Source organism: Monodelphis domestica, chromosome 3, assembly GCF_027887165.1.
Source record: "Monodelphis domestica isolate mMonDom1 chromosome 3, mMonDom1.pri, whole genome shotgun sequence".
Lineage (NCBI taxonomy): Eukaryota > Metazoa > Chordata > Mammalia > Didelphimorphia > Didelphidae > Monodelphis > Monodelphis domestica.
Genome location: NC_077229.1, coordinates 70,119,707 through 70,135,820, shown reverse-complemented (window position 1 = coordinate 70,135,820; position 16,114 = coordinate 70,119,707). Strand labels below are relative to the sequence as shown.

General features: G+C 38.5%; 1 pseudogene; it reads left to right on the top strand.

Moving 5' to 3' along the window:
* Positions 1–12,835: 12,835 nt before the first annotated feature.
* On the top strand, positions 12,836–14,037 carry LOC130457918 (cathepsin B-like; annotated as a pseudogene).
* The last annotated feature ends 2,077 nt before the right edge of the window (positions 14,038–16,114 follow it).

Here is a 16,114-nt window from a genome sequence, read left to right as displayed (position 1 = left end):
ACCATCTCTAAGGAGATCTGGCTGGAGCTCCTCTGAGGGGACTCTGTCCCTCTGGAGGCTCTGGAGAGAGGCCCTTTGGAATTCTCTCTGGTGAAGTCAGCTGAGATGGAGCTGGCCTGGTGTCACTAGAATCCTTGCTTAGACAGACCTTGTGGTGAGTGTTAAAGGACTGACTGACTGATCTTTCTCTCTTAAGACTCAGGTCTAGGCCATGTTGGCTTAAGGCCCTTCATACTTATTTCCTTTTTCTCTCTTTCTTTGATTACTCATTGTATTATTAATTAAAATCTCTGTAAACCCAGTTGACTCGGGTATTTGAATAAATTGGGAATATATTCCCTGGTGACCACCTTATAGTTGATTTAAAACAGGACACTGTAGGAAAACATATTTTGAGCAGTCATAATGTTTTTCCTTGTCTCTCCACATTTTAAATGCCACAGTTTAAGGCTACAACTTATTTTAAATCTCACATGGTATAAGTAAGTTAGGGGAAGGTTTCCCATATTGAGTGATAAGAGGGTTACCCCAGAATTAATAAACACAGTCTTTTAGAATTGTAAGCCTCTCCTCAGTTCATGACTCAGTGGGTAGTCCTGATCAGAATTTTTTTTTTTGCAATGGCTGTTCACTAACCTCTGTGAATTAGCTTCCTCAAAGATCCTTGAATAAATCCCTTTCTTCCAATTTGACTGTGGCTTAAATTGGTTTAATAAATACAAGATATCTGGAAGTGGGCAGTTCAGGTGGAGATTAGTGGTGTCCCTATATCTAAAGCCTAAGTGTTCCTTCTTTCTGGATACCTTGGGCAAACCAGAAATTCACCTCCCCTTCCCAGTGTCTCCTTAAGATAAACTTCATCTTGGGATGAAGGCAAGATAAGGCAGGTGCTATTAGACTGTGGGGTACTGTTGAGTCTGAGGCCTCTACAGGTCCAATGGGATCTGAACCTCTCTTCCGCTGTCAGGCAGGTATAAATTTCTTCTTGAGAAGTCCCAAAGCTGATACTCCTGGCTATCTTTTAGCTGGCTGTTGGCTGATCACCAGCAAGGCAAGAAAACCTCTTCTCACCTCAAGATCAAGTCTCAAAACCCACCTTTTTTCACTGGCATTCTTCCCCATCCCTGTTCTACAGCCATGTTACTCTGCTTCCAACAGTCTTTACCCATCAATCATGTCCTCTTCAACATTCCATTTCTCATCCTCTTTGCACATTACTCTTACAGTCTTAAATTCTTCCCTTCTTCATAGATCTGGAAGATAAACTATTCTATGTTCCCCAAATTTAGTTATGGTATCACTCATTATATATAAATCACATACTCATTTTGATCTTATCTTGCTATAGGGTGTAAGATATTGGTCAATACCTAGTTCCTGCCATAAACTTTAATTTATAAAAATCATTTTTAGTTATAAGTAGAAAATTTTTTTCAATTTTTCATATTAATTTTATTTTAAAAATATTTCTCTGTTTACGTATTTCATTTTCTTTCCTTCCCCTCTTCCTTCCCCCATCCCAAATCTAATAAGCACTTCCACTGGGTTATATAGATGTTATCACTGATACCACTTCCATATTATTCATTTTTGGAATAGAATACTCTTTTAAAATACAAACCTCCAATTGTATATCTATATAAACAAATGATTGTCATTTGTTTTTCTTCTGGGTTTCTACTCCCACAGTTCTTTCTCTCGATGTAGAGGGGAAATGGGATTGTCTTGTAATAGCAAAGTCCATTATATTGGATTGTTTCACAATGTTTCATTTTCTGTGTATAATGTTCTTTTGGTTCTGTTCACTTCACTCTGCATCAGTTCCTGGAGTTCTTCTACAGTTCCTGGAGTTCTTCTTTGATATAGAATTCCTTTGGTTCATCATTCCTTACAGTCCAGTGTAGTATTCTATCACCATCATAAACCACAATTTGTTCAGTGATTCCCCAATTGAAGGTCACGTTACCCCCCCATTTTACAATTATTTGCCACCACAAAGAGCACAACTATGAATACTTTTGCACAAATATTTTTCATTATTATCTCTTTAGGGTACGATTCTAGTAGTGGTATTGCTGGATCACAGGGTATGCATTTTTTTGAAGCTCTTTGGGCATAGTTCCAAATTGCCTTCTAGAATGATTTGATCAATTCACAACTCTACCAATAGTGCATTAATTTCCCAATTTTGCCCCATCCCCTCCAACATTTATTATTTTCCTTTACTGTTATATTTTCCAATCTGTTAGGTATAATGTAGTACCTCATTTTTGATTTGCATTTCTCTAATTATGTGGGATTTTAAACACTTTTCCATGTATTTATTGATAGTTTTGACTTTTTTTATCTTAAATCTATCTGTGTCACTTGACCATTTGTCAATTGGGGAATGACTTGTTTTTTTTTTCTTTTTTTACAATTGACTTAGCTCCTCATAACGTTAAGAAATTAGGCCTTTGTCAGAGAATTTTGTTGTAAAATTTCCCCCAAATTTATAGCTTCCCTTCCAATTTTGGTTGGATTGATTTTATTTGTACAAAATCTTTTAAATTTAAAGTAATCAAGATTATTTATTCTATATTTTGCCATGTTCTCTATCTTTTGCTTGGTCTTAAATTCAATTTCCCACAGATCTAACAGATATACTATTCTGTGTTCACCTAATTTACTTATAATTTCCTTCTTTATGGAAATTGTCCTGGTATAGGGTATGAGATATTCATCTCACACTAATCTGTCTCATACTGTTTTCCAATTTCCCCAGCACTTTTAACAAATAGTGTATTATTGTCTGAAAAGCTGGGATCATTGGGTTCATCAAAAACTATCTTCCTGAGGCCATTTACCCCAAGTCTATGCCATTGATCCCCCTTCTATCTCTTAAGCAGTATGTAATAATTAAAATAGTGGAAGACTTAAATTGTGGCAGATAAAAAAGTGTTTGGCTTAAATTGTGACCACAGAAATTATGGTTTCAAGAGTGTCTTGTTTTTAAATCAAATATAAGGTGGTCGCCAGGGAAAAATTCCCAATTATTAAATATACCCAAGTCAGCTGGGTTCTATAGAGATTTTAATTCATACAAATGAGGAATTAAAGAAAGGAGGAGAGAGAGAAAAAGGAAATAATGGGAAAAGATAGGTCAGACCAGGCCCAAGCACTAAGAGAGAGATCAGTCAGTCTTTTATCCACTCACCACAAGATTTGTCCATCCAAAGATTCTAGTGTTCCGAGAGACACCAGTTCAGTTTTGGCCAGCTGCCATCTCCAGAGAGAGAATCTCTGAAACTCTGAGACTCACCCAAGAGTCATCTTTTCTCCTACTTTTAAAGAGAATTTTCTCTTATGTCACCTCCCCTAAGTTCTCACATCTACCAATCACAGTAGACATTTTCCAAAGGATAGACAATTCTTAATTCACACCTAAGAAGGTTTGAACTTTTGATTAAGTTCACACCTGAAAAACCTCCGAGTAAGTTTCTCACCTCTTTGCTCCTTGTAAATTCACAAGTTGCCTGACCTTTATAGGTACTTAGCACCCTTTTGTATTAGATCTAAAAATAGGCACAGATTAAGAACTTTTGCTTTACTTAATAAGTTTTTTTCATTTTTCAGCAAGGAGTTTCTTCCCCTAAAGCAGGCTTAAGTAGGGGTGGAGTAGAGGTTTCACATTCCTGATCTAAGTTCCTTCATTATTTAAAATGAGGAATGGTCTTAACCAAACCTTATGAAGTAGGGTCTGAGAATTTTTTTTTTTAAATTTATTTTTATTTTTTTTTTAAAATATATTTTATTTGGTCAATTCCAAGCATTATTCGTTAAAGACATAGATCATTTTCTTTTCCTCCCCCCCCCCCAACCCCCCATAGCCGACGCGTAAGTCCACTGGGCATTAGATGTTTTCTTGATTTGAACCCATTGCTTTGTTGATAGTATTTGCATTAGAGTGTTCATTTAGAGTCTATCCTCTGTCATGTCCCCTCAATCTTTGTATTCAGGCAGTTGCTTTTTCTCGGTGTTTCCACTCCCATAGTTTATCCTTTGCTTATGAATGGTGTTTTTTTCTCCTGGGTCCCTGCAAGTTGTTCAGGGACATTACACCACCACTAATGGAGAAGTCCATTACGTTCGATGATACCACAGTGTGTTTGTCTCTGTGTACAATGTTCTCCTGGTTCTGCTCCTCTCGCTCTGCATCACTTCCTGGAGGTTGTTCCAGTCTCCATGGAACTTCTCCACTTTATTATTCCTTTTAGCGCAATAGTACTCCATCACCAACATATACCACAGTTTGTTCAGCCATTCCCCAATTGATGGGCATCCCCTCGTTTTCCAGTTTTGGGCCACCACAAAGAGCGCAGCTATGAATATTTTTGTACAAGTCTTTGTGTCCATTATCTCTTTGGGGTACAGACCCAGCAGTGCTATGGCTGGGTCAAAGGGTAGATATTCTTTTGTCGCCCTTTGGGCATAGTTCCAAATTGCCCTCCAGAATGGTTGGATCAGTTCACAGCTCCACCAGCAATGAATTAATGTCCCTACTTTGCCACATCCCCTCCAGCATTCATTACTTTCCTTTGCTGTTATGTTAGCCAATCTGCTAGGTGTGAGGTGATACCTCAGAGTTGTTTTGATTTGCATCTCTCTGATTATAAGAGATATAGAACACTTCTTCATGTGCTTGTTAATAGTTTTGATTTCTTTATCTGAGAACTGCCTATCCATTTCCCTTGCCCATTTATCAATTGGAGAATGGCTTGATTTTGTGTACAATTGATTTAGCTCTTTATAAATATGAGTAATTAAACCTTTGTCAGAGGTTTCTATGAAGATTTTTTCCCAATTTGTTGTTTCCCTTCTGATTTTAGTTATATTGGTTTTGTTTGTACAAAAGCTTTTTAGTTTGATGTAGTCAAAATTATTTATTTTACATTTTGTGATTCTTTCTATATCTTGCTTGGTTTTAAAGCCTTTCCCCTCCCAAAGGTCTGACATGTATACTATTCTGTGTTTACCCAATTTACTTATGGTTTCCTTCTTTATGTTTAAGTCACTCACCCATTTTGAATTTATCTTGGTGTAGGGTGTGAGGTGTTGATCTATTCCTAGTCTCTCCCACACTGTCTTCCAATTTTCCCAACAGTTTTTATCGAATAGTGGATTTTTGTCCCAAAAGCTGGGATCTTTGGGTTTATCGTATACTGTCTTGCTGAGGTCGCTTTCCCCCAGTCTATTCCACTGATCTTCCTTTCTATTTCTTAGCCAGTACCAAATTGTTTTGATGACTGCTGCTTTGTAATATAGTTTTAGGTCAGGGACTGCAAGGCCCCCATCATATGTGTTTTTTTTCATTATTTCCCTGGATATCCTTGATCTTTTGTTCTTCCAAATGAACTTTGTTATGGTTTTTTCTAAATCAGTGAAGAAGTATTTTGGTAGTTCAATGGGTATGGCACTAAATAGATAAATAAGTTTGGGTAGGATGGTCATTTTTATTATATTGGCTCGTCCTATCCATGAGCAGTTAATGTTTTTCCATTTGTTCAAGTCTAGTTTTAGTTGTGTGGCGAGTGTTTTGTAGTTGTGTTCATATAGTTCCTGTGTTTGTCTTGGGAGGTAGATTCCTAGGTATTTTATTTTGTCTAAGGTGATTTTGAATGGGATTTCTCTTTCTAGTTCTTGCTGCTGAGCTGTGTTGGAGATATATAGAAAAGCTGATGATTTGTGTGGGTTTATTTTGTATCCTGCAACTTTGCTAAAGTTGTTGATTATTTCAATTAGCTTTTTGGTTGAATCTCTAGGATTCTTTAAGTAGACCATCATGTCATCCGCAAAGAGTGATAACTTGGTCTCCTCCTTGCCTATTTTGATGCCTTCAATTCCTTTATCTTCTCTAATTGCTACTGCTAGTGTTTCTAGTACAATGTCAAATAATAGAGGTGATAATGGGCATCCTTGTTTCACTCCTGATCTTATTGGGAATGCATCTAGTTTATCCCCATTGCAGATGATATTAGCTGTTGGTTTTAGATATATACTGTTTATTATTTTTAGGAATGACCCTTCTATTCCTATGCTTTCTAGTGTTTTTAATAGGAATGGGTGTTGTATTTTATCAAAGGCTTTTTCTGCATCTATTGAAATAATCATGTGATTCTTGCTAGTTTGCTTGTTGATGTGGTCAATTATGTGGATGGTTTTCCTAATGTTGAACCAGCCCTGCATCCCTGGTATGAATCCTACTTGATCATGGTGAATGATCCTTCTGATCACTTGCTGGAGTCTTTTTGCTAGTATCCTATTTAAGATTTTTGCATCTATATTCATTAGGGAGATTGGCCTATAGTTTTCTTTCTCTGTTTTTGACCTGCCTGGTTTTGGAATCAGTACCATGTTTGTGTCGTAAAAGGAGTTTGGTAGAACTCCCTCTTTGCTTATTATGTCAAATAGTTTGTATAGTATTGGGATTAACTGTTCTCTGAATGTTTGATAGAATTCACAGGTGAATCCATCAGGCCCTGGGTACTTTTTCTTTGGAAGTTCTTTGATGACTTGTTGGATTTCAATTTCTGATATGGGATTATTTAGGAATTCTATTTCCTCTTCTGTTAGTCTAGGCAGTTTGTATTTTTGTATATATTCATCCATTTCTCCTAAATTAGTGTATTTATTGCCATATAATTGGGCAAAGTAATTTCTAATGATTGCCTTAATTTCCTCCTCATTGGAGGTGCTGTCCCCCTTTTCATCTTTAATGCTGTGAATTTGCTTTTCTTCCTTCCTTTTTTTAACTAGATTGACCAGTACCTTGTCTATTTTGTTTGTTTTTTCAAAGTACCAGCTTCTTGTCTCATTTATTAAATCAATAGTTCTATCACTTTCGATTTTATTAATTTCTCCCTTAATTTTTAGGATTTCTAATTTGGTTTTCTGCTGGGGGTTTTTAATTTGATCGCTTTCCAGTTTTTTCATTTGCATTTCCAATTGATTGATCTCTGCTCTCCCTTGTTTGTTAATATAAGCATTCAGGGATATGAATTTACCTCTGATTACCGCTTTGGCTGCATCCCAAAAGGTTTGGAAGGATGTTTCGCCATTGTCATTTTCCTCGATGAAATTATTAATTGTTTCTATGATTTCTTCTTTAACTAAACGGTTTTGGAGTATCATATTGTTTAATTTCCAATTGGTTTTAGATTTGGTTTTCCATGTACCATTACTAATCATTATTTTTATTGCCTTGTGATCTGAGAAGGCTGCATTCATTATTTCTGCTTTTCTGCATTTGTGTGCTATGTTTCTGTGACCTAATGTATGGTCAATTTTTGTGAATGTGCCATGTGCTGAGAAGAAGGTGTATTCCTTTTTATCCCTATTTATTTTTCTCCATATCTCTACTAATTCTAATTTTTCTAAGATTTCATTCACTTCTTTTACCTCTTTCTTATTTATTTTTTGATTTGATTTATCTAAATTTGATAATGGTTGGTTTAAGTCTCCCACTAGTATGGTTTTATTGTCTATTTCTTCCTTCAATTCTCCTAGTTTCTCCATTAGAAATTTGGGTGCTATATTATTTGGTGCATACATGTTGATTAATGATATTTCCTCATTGTCTAGAGTCCCTTTTAACAAAATATAATTACCTTCCCTATCCCTTTTGATCAGGTCTATTTTTGCATTGGCTTTATCAGATATCATGATTACCACTCCTGCCTTCTTTCTATCAGTTGAGGCCCAGAAGGTCTTACTCCTTCCTTTAATTCTGACCTTGTGGGTGTCAACCCGCCTCATGTGTGTTTCTTGAAGACAACATATGGTAGGGTTTTGGATTCTAATCCATTCTGCTATTCGTCTACGTTTTATGGGTGAGTTCATCCCATTCACGTTCAAAGTTATGATTGTCATTTGTGGACTCCCTGGCATTTTGATTGCCTTCCCTAATTCTAACCTTTTCTTCTTCGGCTCTACCTTTTAGTCCAGTGATTTACTTTGAAACAGTCCCCCTTGTCCCCTCCCTTGATGTTTCCCTTTTTAGTCCCTCCCTTTTTGTTCCCTCCCCCTCCCCCCTCTCTTACCCTCCCTTTTTGTTCTCCCTCTCCCCCTCCCCCCCTTGGTTTTCCCTTCTCCTTACCCTTGTTGGGTAAGATAGAATTCAAGATCCCAATGGATCTGGAGGTTTTTCCCTCTCAGAGCTGATTTCCCTGAGATTGAGGTTTAAGTAACCCGCTCTCCCTCTCTTCCTCTCCTTCTTATAGGAGTTTTCTTCCCCTCCCCTTCCCATGTGAATCTTTGTGTGAGAATGATTATTCTATTTGGTCTTTCTTTACCCCCTATTTATACATTACATTTTCCCCACATGTTAGTATATATAGGTTGATATAAATGTAGTCCTTATAGAAGAGAGTTTGAGTAAAAGAAGAAGATAACATTTTCCCCTTTCCTTAATATTTACCTTTTCAGGTATTCCTTGCTCTTTGATTTTCGGTATCAAACTTTCCACAGAGCTCTGGTCTTTTCTTTGCAAAAAGTTGGAAGTCTTCTATTTTGTTGAATGCCCATACTTTCCCTTGGAAGTATATAGTCAGTTTTGCTGGGTAGCTGATTCTTGGTTGGAGACCCAGCTCTCTTGCCTTTCTGAAGATCATGTTCCATGCCTTGCGATCATTCAGCGTAGAACTTGCAAGGTCTTGTGTGACCCTGATTGGCATTCCTTTATATCTAAATTGTCTTTTTCTGGCTTCCTGTAGGATTTTTTCTTTTGTTTGATAGCTTTGGAATTTTGCAATTACATTCCTGGGAGTTGTCTTTTGGGGGTTTAGTGTAGAAGGTGTTCTGTGAGCTCTGTCAGTGGCTGTATTGCCCCCTTGTTCTAGAATCTCTGGGCAATTTTCTTTGATTATATCTTGTATCACCACGTCCAGTTTGGTGTTTATTTCTGGCTTATCTGGGAGTCCAATTATTCTTAAATTATCCCTTCTCCCCCTATTTTCCAGATCTATCACCTTGTCGGTGAGATATTTTATGTTCTCTTCTAATTTCTTGGTATTTTGGCTTTGCTTTATTGATTCTTGCTCTTTTACACGATCGTTGTCTTCCAGCTGCCTGATTCTGGCCTTTAAAGCCTGGTTTTCTTTTACAGTTTGGTCAAACTGGTTTTGTAGATGCGTGAATTTCTTTTGCATTATTTCCAACTTTTCCTCCCAGAAGGCTTCCATCTTTTTGGTCATTTCTGATTCAAATTCTTCATAGGTTTGTGGAGAGTTTCCATTTCCTTTGGAAGGTTTTGGAGCATTTTCTTTTATATTATCTTCTGTCTGCTCTGTATTTTGTATTTTGGCTCCATAGAATGTTTCCAAAGTCGCCCCTTTCTTCTTATTTTTCTTGGTATTTTGGGGCTTCTGTGGTTCTGTGGAGTTTGTCATCTCTGAATGTGGAGGATTAGTTTTTCTTGTCTCTTTCTGGTGTTCAGAGGCAGTCCTGGGCAGATAGTTCTATGGGCTTTCCCTGGGTTAAACTGAATATGCCTCACTGGAACTGGAATGGAAGGGTCGGACCACGAGGCCACACTCTCCCCCCCCCCCCCCCCCCCCCCCCCCCCCCCCCCCCCGGCTCGCTTTCCGGAAGTTGCCTTCAGAATCGCTGGCCGTGAGGCTGTTTCGTAGGCCTGCGGGGGGATGGGCTGCCGCTTCCCCAAGCTCCGAGAGCACAGACTTTCACTGAGACTTGGATAGCAGGATCCAGCCCGTGAGGCTGTCTTGCCCGCCCTGAGGGTTGCTGTTGTTTTGACCAGCTCTCTGCAGCGGAGGCCCCAGGCAGTAACTTTCACCCGGACTGGGACTTGGGTAGAAGACCCTGAGGGTTGTTGTTCCTCAGACCCTGCTCTCTGAGCCCCGCGCAGCTGCCGCTTCCGGGAGCCTTGGACTCTGCGCTCCTACCCCTGAGGTCCGAGTGATCTCGGGTTCTGGCTTTTAAGGGGAGCCGTACCTTTTGAACCGGGTCCAGGTCCAGGAGGAGGGTTCCCAGGGTCTGTGCTGTTGATCGTTTTGAATTTCGGCGCCTTAGGAGCTTATCGTTTGAGATTGGTCGGGAAGGGTTTTCCGGAGATCTGAGCTTTAGCTTTCTCTAAGCCGCCATCTTAACCGGAAGTCCCCGGGTCTGAGAATTTTTAAGGTTCACAAGTACTATACTTGATGATCACCACTTTATAATACAGTTTAAGATCTGATACTGCTAGGACTCCATCCTTCACATTTTTTTCATTCATTCCCTTAATATTGTTGATCTTTTGTTTTTACAAATGAACTTCGTTATCATTTTTTCTAATATTATATATTTTTTGATAGATTGATAGCTATGGCACTGAATAAGTAAATTAGTTTTGATGGAATAGTCGTTTTATTATATTATCTTATCCTACCCTTGAACAATTAATATTTTTGCAATTGTTTAGATCTAGTTTTAATTGTATATAAAGTGTTTTTTAGTTGTTTTTGTTTAATTCTTGAGTTTGTCTTGGCATATAGATTCCCAAATATTTTACATTATCTAGAGTGATTTTTAATAGAATTTCTCTTTCTAATTCTTGCTGATGAATTTTTTTGGATATAAAAAGAAATGATGATGATTCATGTGCTTTATTTTGTTTCCTGAAGCTTTGCTAAAATTATCATTTCCACCAGGTTTTTAATTGATTTTCTTGGGTTCTCTAAGTATACCATCATATCATTTGCAAAGAGTGATAGTTTAGTTTTATCACAGCCTACAACTTTTGATTTCTTTTTTTCTCCTCTAATTGATGCAGTTAGCACTTTCTAGTGTGGTAATAATGGTAGTAATGATGGGCATCCTTGCTTCACTCCTAAATTTATTGGGAAGGCTCATAACTTATCCCAATTTCAGATGATACCTGTTGGTGGTTAGAAACAAATACTGTTTATTATTTTGAGGAAAGCCCCTTCTCTTCCTTCATGTCCTACTGGCTTTTTAAGTAGTAATAGGTATTGTATTTTGTCAAAGACTTTTCTGAATGGATTGGGATACTGATGTGATTTTGTGTGCTGTGTTTTAACATAAGTGCTTTGAGTTCATGTGGACAAAAAATTCTGAGTAGGCATCCTAGCACCAGGTCTGTATCTTTGGTAATTAGCATTGCTGTCTCTTCCACACCCCAACTCATGGCTGAGCACCTGCAGCTATGGGATCTACTTGGCCAGAATAATAAACTACAGGTCAGTGATGTTGTCCCAAACACTGTGTCAAAACACCTGAAGCTACCCTTATGTTCATACACAGAGTAATTAGGTTTTGCATACTGATACCCACTATAATACCCAGCGTTAAACCCATTTTAAAAATCAAAGTCACCATAACCATTGAACCCATCAAATCTGTTGCCTTGCTTTCTCACGTTATAATTTCTTGAATTGTCTAAAAACCTATCCCCTAAAATGACTGAGTTTCATTAAGTGACCAGGTTTATTACAAAATAGCAGTGAGGGGTTTGTCTACATTCTCTAGAATTTATAATATGCTATTCTAGGTGCTCGGTAATACTCTTAAGTGCAGCCACTGCTCAATCTTGCACTTCATTAGTTTTTAATTTAAGTATCAGATCTTTGATTTCTTTTGCTAAATTATCTAGGATATTATTCTTTATCTCAGCTTGTCTATCTTTGTTATCCTGAAAAATGTCAGAAGCTACACACCTAAGTTTATCCAGTCCCATCTCATCCCAATTTGGACAGTTGCTTATATGGTTTACATCTTTATCCAATTCATTTCTCAGCAGAATCTATCACCCTGTTCAGGAAAGTAGATGGGGTCTTTCATATGTCTTGTCTCAATCTTTCAAACTTTGACCACAACTCTGGTCTCTTTGAATTATCCTTCATCGTCTGGATAATGGCCTCTCTAGCAGTAATTAAATTTTTGTAACCCACAAAAGAATTATCTTCCCAATGGGGGTCCTGGGAAAACCAGTCAGCTAAACTAGGATTCCTATGTATATCCCCAATGATTTTCTGTTTTTCCCTTTTTGATAACAATTCATCCATTAACATGTCAAAGTCCAGATAGGTTGGATCTTTACTTTCTTCTTAAATTGTTTTACCATGGCCATTGGTTTTTCATCATAGCTTGGGTTAGGGTTATTGATGATATGATGATTTAAAAGACTCTAAATATGCTTGGGTAAATCTCTTGTGAACTCTTATATTGAGGATCCCAATCTCTGCGGTTATCATTGGCACCTCCCTGAGTGGAAACATAAGGGCAGGATTGTTTTCTAATGCTTGAGTTTCTTGTCCCATTTGGTTACCTCAATTTCTGTCTAATTCCATTGCCCCTGTGTCTTAGCCAACTAGTTATATTACATTTTAATTCTTTTCGTCTTGGTCTCCAGATAATTAACCCTCGGTTTAAGCCCACTGTTTTCTAATTTTGTCTCATTCATGACTTTTCAATAGTTACAGATGGATAAGAGAACTTTCAGCATCATAACCATGGATAGTAGCATTAATATTCCGAAGGGTAGATAGGATATAACCTAAAGGACCATAAGAGTCAAAACTGTCATCAAAAATCCATATGCCAACATCCCTTGGATATATAGAGGGATGGTAGGCTTAAGAAGAGTCCAGGAATAAATCCAATGTTAAAACAATTCAGCCACGTGTTGCTTAATGAGGCTGCCCTGCAAACTGCTTCATTTAACACAGTTGCTGGCTGGCTGACTTTTGCGTTTTGGTGCCACCTAAGGTTCAGTTCACTGAAACTGCAGGTACCAGACAAACAGCTTCAATCTTTCTCCTTCTCCAAAACTGTTATGCAGCAAAGCAGATCTACAAGCTTCTTCTTAGATAGGACTCCTCTTTATGAGGAAAGTAGAAACCCTCTTCAAATGGGTTTCAGAGGTCTCTTCCAGTGAGGTGCGGTGGTGTGGTCTAGTTGTTTTCTGAGAGCTTCTGAGCGGCATTGGAAGGAAGGGTAAATTAGGAGTCCGTTCCTCAAAATGTGGCGGTTCTTGGCCACCCTGTGTTGCCTGGTCGTACTGACCAGTGCCAAGAGCAGATTATCCTTTCCTCCTCTATCAGATGAAATGGTCAACCACATCAACAAGCTCAACACTGCATGGCAGGCTGCGCACAACTTCCTTAATGGAGACATGAGCTACATAAAGAAACTCTGTGGTACCTTCATGGGTGGAGCCAAGCTACTACCTTAGAGAATGATAATGGCTGATAATATGAAGCTACCAGAAAACTTTGATGCCTGGGAACAATGGCCAAACTGCCCTACTATCAAGCAAATAAGAGACCAGGGTTCCTGTGGATCTTGCTGGGCATTTGGAGCTGTGGAAGCTGTTTCTGACAGGATCTGTGTACACAGTAATGGAAATGCTAATGTAGAAGTGTCTGCTGAGGATCTGCTTAGCTGCTGTGGATCTGAATGTGGGGATGGCTGTAATGGAGGTTTTCCTGCTGGAGCTTGGAATTTCTGGACTAAGAAAGGCCTTGTATCTGGTGGTCTCTATGATTCCCATGTGGGCTGCTGACCTTATTCCATCCCTCCATGTGAGCACCATGTGAATGGCTCCCATTCTGCCTGTACTGGAGAAGAGGGCGACACCCCCACGTGCAGGAAGAAGTGTGAAGAGGGCTATTCTACTCAGTACAAGGATGACAAAAACTACAGATCAACCCCCTATAGGGTACCTTCAAGTGAGCAGGAGATCATGGCTGAGATCTACAAGAATGGCCCTGTGGAGGGAGCTTTTAGTGTGTATGAAGACTTCCTACACTACAAGTCTGGAGTATACCAGCACGTTGCTGGAGAGATGCTTGGAGGTCACGCCATTCAAATCCTGGCTGGGGTGTGGAAAATGGAATCCGTTACTGGCTGGCTGCCAACTCCTGGAATATTGACTGGGGTGATAATGGCTTCTTTAAATTCCTCCGTGGAAAGAATCACTGTGGGATAGAATCTGAAATTGTGGCTGGAATTCCCAGAACGGATCAATATTGAAAGAAGATGTAACCTGCTGCTATTTGTCTAACTATCAATAGCCCTTTGTGACTTTTAATCTTTCAAAAAAGAAAAAAAATCTTGGGAATGGGAAGAAGGTGAATGTGGGCAAATGAATACTTTTAAAAGACTTAAGTTTGGAGAGATACTCTTTTATTTATCTTTTGTTTAAAAAGGAAGTTTAAGGAGAGGATTTAGATAAATCATTGGGCTTTGAAAATTTGGTTGAGCTGAATTCTTGTGGGGTCAGCCAGCTCCATTGATAATAACATAGATGAATATTTCTTGATCTGACTCCAATTAATAATGCATGCCATTTCAGTTTAAGTAACTCTGTGAATAGCACATAGCACTGCTGGTAAACAGGCTGTGTAATACACTTGAGACCCAGGATGCTTTCTTTTAAAAAGGCCTTTTTTCCAGGGGTGTCTCCCAATTCCTGTTATCTTGACTCCTACAATTCCCCTCAACATTCATCTTTTAGGAACCTGAAGTCCAGGAACCAACAATGATTGAAGGAGTGGGGGGAGGAGTGTTTTCTCCCACAGGAATAGGGATGGGTTTTTTGTTTTTTTTTTTTAATATTTTGACTTAGGAAGGAGGCAAAGAAATTCTCAGAAATTGACTTGGCTCCCACTTGTTAGGGGTAGAGGGAGGTAGAGTTGTGGGATGGGCCACAAAATGTTAGAATCCTATTTTGTCCCAGTTCTCACTGGTAAAAATCCTATACTATGCTTACTTCTCCTTAGTGCCACTCCACTTTTAGTGCCAGTTAGCCCGAAGCTATTAAAGCTTTGCAGTATTGCACATGCCCTTGGGTCTTTTCTGTGGTGATAAAAAAATAGATTTCTCTATTTTTGTTTAATGTACCTTGATTGATCATACAAAAGAGTAGCCAGGATCCCTTTTACTCAATAGAAACCTGTGCCTGTGGTTTTAAAAGAAAAGCAGTAATCCCTCTTCTGATGTTCTTGGGGGACAGTCGAGAAGGAGCAGGATTATGGTTCTGTCCACAGGAGAAACAAGATTTTGTTGTTCTTGGGAAATCACTGCTTTACCCTATCATGCAATTTAATCTCAGTGTTGATTTTAGTGACTAAATGGAATCCAGGACCCTTGTGCCAATAAAAGATTTCTCCTAAAAAAGCCAAAAAAAAAAAGAAGTCTCTTCCCTTTCACCAGCCGAGGGTAAAGTCAGAGAGGCCTGTCTCCAACAGCAGTCAAAGAAAGCAAGCTCAGTAACTGAAACCCAGTGAGTGAGTGACCCAGTCAGAGACCCAGTGAGAGGACATCACCAACTGACAGAACTTTTCTTGTGTTCTTTCTTGTAAATTCTGGTCTCACAAACTGCTTGTCCCCTCAGAGATCTCTTTATAAAATATCTTATTTAATCAACATGTTCATCAATATTCTGTTTTCCTTAGTATATTTTTATTAATTAGTTCATCCCATTCACATTCAGCATCCTAATTACTGTATTTCCCACCATCTTATTATTCCCTTTAGATGCTGCTCTATTCCCTTTCACTCTGATCCTCTGCTTTATGTTATATAGTTCTCACATTCTCAATCCCTTCCCTTTCCTCTCAGTGTAATCATCTCTTTCACCCCCTAATTTTTTGTACATTTCCTATCATACATACATATCATTTCATATCACATTTACATATCATGATATCATCATAATCAGTTTGCTTCCTCATCCTCTTTTTGTTTTCTTTCTCTTTTTATTTAGTCAATTTAGAAATTATTCCTTGGTTACAAGAATCATATTCTTTCCCTCAATCTCCTTCCCCCGCCCTTCCCTTAGCCGACGTGCAATTACACTGGTTATTACATGTGTCCTTGATCAAAACCTATTTCCATGTTGTTGATGTTTGCACTAGAATGTTCACTCAGAGTCTACATCCCCAGTCATATCCCCTTGACCCATGTATCAAGGAGTTGTTTTTCTTCTGTGTTTCTACTCCCACAGTTTTCCCTCTGAATGTGGATAGTGTTCTTTCTCATAGATCCCTCTAAGTTGTTCAGGATCACTGCCTTGCCACTAATGGAGAAGTCCATTACATTCACACAGTGGATCAGTCTC